Source organism: Canis lupus, chromosome 15 (genome assembly GCF_011100685.1).
Source record: "Canis lupus familiaris isolate Mischka breed German Shepherd chromosome 15, alternate assembly UU_Cfam_GSD_1.0, whole genome shotgun sequence".
In the NCBI taxonomy this organism is placed as follows: Eukaryota; Metazoa; Chordata; class Mammalia; order Carnivora; family Canidae; genus Canis; species Canis lupus.
The window spans coordinates 38183241-38187804 of NC_049236.1; the positions used below are offsets into that span (position 1 = coordinate 38183241).

A 4564-nucleotide genomic window follows, 5' to 3' on the forward strand; every position below is an offset into this window, starting at 1 on the left:
ATATGGTTAAAACCAGAACAGAAAAAAATAAAAATAAATAAATAAATAAATAAATAAATAAATAAATAAATAAATAAATAAAAAAACCAGAACAGAACTGGGTGTTATATGCAACTAATGAGTCACTAAATTCTAACCTGAAATTGATAATACACAATATGTTAACTAACTTGAATTTAAATACCACCCCCCAAAAAAAAGAAAAGAAGGAAAACCCAGAACAGAGACACTTAGAAAATCTTAAAGCAGAACACTTCTTCCAACCATATCTTACTTTTCTTTCTGTGCTTCTACTTATGGCAGTGGCAGCAGGCATGCCTTCAACATGCAGAATGAGGCCAGGGAGCCTGTGGGCCTGTCTCTGCTGCAGAAACACTCTGCTAGCAACCATGGGTACCAAGAACCACACATCCATGCAGATGAATGTGGCCAAGGTTAAGAAGATGACAGGCAGATTTAATAGCCAGTTTAAAGCCTATACTATCTGTGGGGCCATTAGAAGACTGGGTAAGTTGGATGACAGCATCCTCTGATTGGCCAACAGCATTGTTTCCTACACAGGATCACGGATGTGTAATATTTGTCATAAATAAATAGCAAACCCCCTCTCCCCCCAAAAAAGACAAAAACCAAATATAATCTTAGAACTTGAAAATGTGGGCACCTGAGTGGCTCAGTGGTTGAGTGTCTGCTTTTGGTTCAGGTCATGATCCCAGGGTCCTGGAATCAAGTCCCACATCCGGCTCTCTGCAGGGAGCCTGCTTCTCCCTCTGACTGTGTCTCTGCCTCTCTCTGTGTGTCTCTCATGAATAAATAAATATTAAAAAAAAAACTTGAAAATGTAACACAGATAAAACTGGAATTATTTCAGTGAAAGTAGACAAAAGGAAGTCATGAAGCCCATCTACTAAGGTACCCATCACTTTCTGTGGGGACTCTGAGTGTTCCATGGAGCACGGCTTGAAAAATCACTGCCTTAAGAAAAGAAAGAAAATCATTGCTTTAAAGAATTAGAATCAGAGCGGCCTGGGTGGCTCAGTCAGTTAAGTGTCTGCTTTCAGCTGAGGTTATGATCCCAGGGTCCTGGGATCAGGCCCTGTGTCTGGCTCTCAGCTCAGTGAGGATTCTGCTTCTCCCTCTTCCTCTGCCCCTTCTCCTGCTTGTGCTCTCGATCTCTCTCATAAATAAATCTTAAAAAAAAAAAAATTAGAATCACCAGCAATTTGATGCATAGAATGAACTGGCCATTTTTAATGATGGTAAAACCACCAGAGAAGCCTAATCCCTACCTTACACCATAAAAAAAAACCACTCCTGACCTCTCCCAGAGTATCCACAAAAATAAGCACTCTCCTATTCCTCACTGACTACTGGGTACACTCCTGAAGTTTAATAGTGTATAAGAATCATCGGGGATTCCTGTTTTCAAAATAGATTCCTGTACTGAGATATCACAGAGGTATCATTCACTGTTTGTAGGGAAGCTCTTAAGAAACTACCTTCAGCAACATCCAAGTAAATCTGGGTCAGCTGTCCTGAGGACTACACTTTAAGAAACACAGACTCAAAGATAGAAAACATGAAAAAAATGATTGGAAAACATATTAAAAACACCCATTGGCCTACCTCATGAAGGGCCTTGAATACCGAGTGAAGGCATTTGAACTTTATTCAATTAACTGCAGGGAGCTATTAAAGTTATTTGAGCAGCAAAAGGATAAGAGATGAACTTTAAGAAAGTCTAGAAGCAGGACGTGAAATCAGAAGAATAGGGAAAAATACGTTAGGAGGTTATTGTAAGGGTCAAAGAAAGATATATGGAGTTTCTGGATTTGAACAGTTATGGTGAGAAAGAAGACAAGAGAACAGATAATAGCCCAAGTTGTGGACTAAATGTTTGTGTCCCCCCAAAATTCATACATTGAAGCCTAACACCCAAAGAAATGGTATTGGGAGATGGGACCTTTGGGAAGGTAATAAGTATTAGATGAGATTACAAAGGTGAGGCCCTAAAAAAAAAAAAAAAAAAAAAAAAAAAGGGTGAGGCCCTCACGATGGGACTAGAGCCTTTGTAAAGGGAGCCAACAGAGAGCTTGCACTCTCTCTGCCTTATAAGGACAGTGAGAAGATGGCCATCCACAAAGCAAGGGAGACAGCCTTCATCAGGACCTGACCTTCCATGCTGGCATCTTGATCTTTGACTCTCCAGCCTCCAGAACCATAAGAAGTAGGTTTCTGTGGTTTAAGCCATCCAGTCTGCAGTATTTGGGTATAGAAGCCTGAGCTGGCTGACAGTCTATAAAGAATCAGTAGGGTTTGGCAGGTACAAGGTTGTAAATCAAGAGAAAAATAGATTCAAATATGAGACCCATGTTTCCAAACTAACTGGAAAGCAAGAATGGTTGTTCCTTTAACAAAAGGGAAGAGTCAGAGCCTCCTTTTAGGGAAGAGAAGGACCCACACTGATCATTGCACTTACCCTGATGCAGGGCTTGCAAGTGGGGGTAAAGGAGCAGTCCTCAGGGACCACATTATCCCTCTAGCCATAACTGGTTAGACTGATGTCAGCATCTGACCCAGGGGCTGCCCACTTATAGGCTGATCAGGGACCTATGAGCAGCCCTGAGCATACATTCAAATTACTTGTCTCAGGAGTCTGGGGGGAAAACACCCACATACACACAAGAAAATGAGGCTGTTACATGTAGGTGACCCTAAAAGGATGCCAAGAAGAGTCATAACCTTGAGAAGAACCATAAAGCACAAGTAAAATGAAGAGACACTGTAGCTGTGAGACAGAGGGGAGAACCTAAGCCAGCAGTTACCCCAGATGGAAGCGACACACACAGAAAGTGAGGCCCTTTAAGAGTGAAACACTCAGCTACAGCCGAGGTCCTTCACTGGGTGTTTTGGGATTCGTTCCTGGCCCAGCACATGGGGAGTATTCAAGAAACAGGTGCATTGAAAATTTAAAAAACAAATGCCACTCATGTCTTGTCCCATTCTCCATTCTCCCATTCTCCACTCCCATTCTCCCATTCTCCAGTCCCTGCTGCTCCTGAAGCCTCGACGTTTGCTTCCTCGGGTTCCCATGTGCGTTCTCCTCACAACAGATTCCTCATTGCTTGGCAACCTGAGTGAGAATCTGTTCCCACCCAAGCAAGAGTGGGACAGAAGCAAAACATACCGTATTTGAGATATTTCCAGAAAACTGAGGGGTAGGGGATGAAACTGTGGGATACCGAACCCAATGAAGCTTGGGAGAAGGGGGCGAAGCACGTGTGAAGTCAAGCGTCTGAAAGCATTACGTGAAGGCTAGCTAGCTTGACAAAGCAGATCACACAGATCAAAAAGAGAGACAAGGGTTAAGTCCTGAGGAAATCCCTCACTTAGAGGAGAAAAGTCAGAGGAGGCAAAGGACACAGAACTCATACTTTCGAAGGTCTCAGCCTATTTTGCATCAGGTTCATAAACGATCATTTGCACCGACCATTGGAACACGGCCACTTTTATCCTGCACAAAAGCCATGTTTACTGAGAGGCCTCTTTCCCTTGGCTTCATATTTCATGTAGAGGCATGGTAGCAAGAGCTAACAGTCCTGGCTTCTTGCCCTCCCTTCCCCCCAGTAGATGAGGAATGACTTACCTAATTGGTGAACAGGTGACAGGACCAGCTACAGAGCCAGCTCGGTGAGGCGCTCTGAGTACATGACAGTTCAGGAAACCCGGTAGGCCCTCAGACTTAGCCCCGTTCTCCAGTCTCCACTCTTCAATAATCAACCTAAGGAGATCTCTGTCATTTGGACCCACATGCCAATCTCTCAATTGGTTCTGAAGGCGGGGCAGGGCCAGAAAAGGTGTTTTATGTTAATTCTCTATTGCAGGCTGGTTACTGAGAAAGTAGACTCCGAGACAACCGTTTCATGCCGGGAGTTGGTTGGGGAGTGCTCTCGAGAATCAACAGCTGTGGAATAAGGGAAAGAAGCAGGCTCACAGGAGAAGTCAGGTCACCATGCCTCACTGGGCTGCCAGATTTAGCAAATAAACACATAATTAACTTTGAATTTCAGATAAACAGCAAAAAGAATTTTAGCAGCAATGTGCCCCATGCAATATTTAGGACATACTGATGTTTGTCCTAAATTGAAAGTTAACTGGCCAACTACATTTATTTTATCTGGCAACCCTCAGCTACCCAGCATGGAGCTCAATGGGAAGCTGGGAAAGCCCTTTCAACCTGTTCTCCATTGGGCAAGGGAACTGGAATTTTACAGCCTCACGCAGGCCAGTCATTGGATGCAGCTGCTCCTGGGAAGGGAGCAGAAGCTTGAACAACGTGGTTCTTTTCAGCCACGGGCAATTCCTGGAAAGGACTGGCAGCTGAAGAGTGTCAGCCAACTATAATCCAGGCAGCTGTGGGGGTAAGTCCTTCAGTCCTGAGAGAGGACCTGGGTGGTACAATACAGCTACCATGACCTACATCTCTCTCCTCCAAAAACCCTCTATCAATGATACATTATTTATTTAGTCTCTTCTGTTTTTTCAGCAATGTGCTAGGGCCCTA

At 43.8% G+C, this 4564-nt stretch overlaps 1 pseudogene; it reads left to right on the plus strand.

Annotated features, from left to right (window-relative positions):
• Window positions 1-325: 325 nt before the first annotated feature.
• Window positions 326-3975, plus strand: LOC100686425 (annotated as a pseudogene).
• Window positions 3976-4564: the final 589 nt, after the last annotated feature.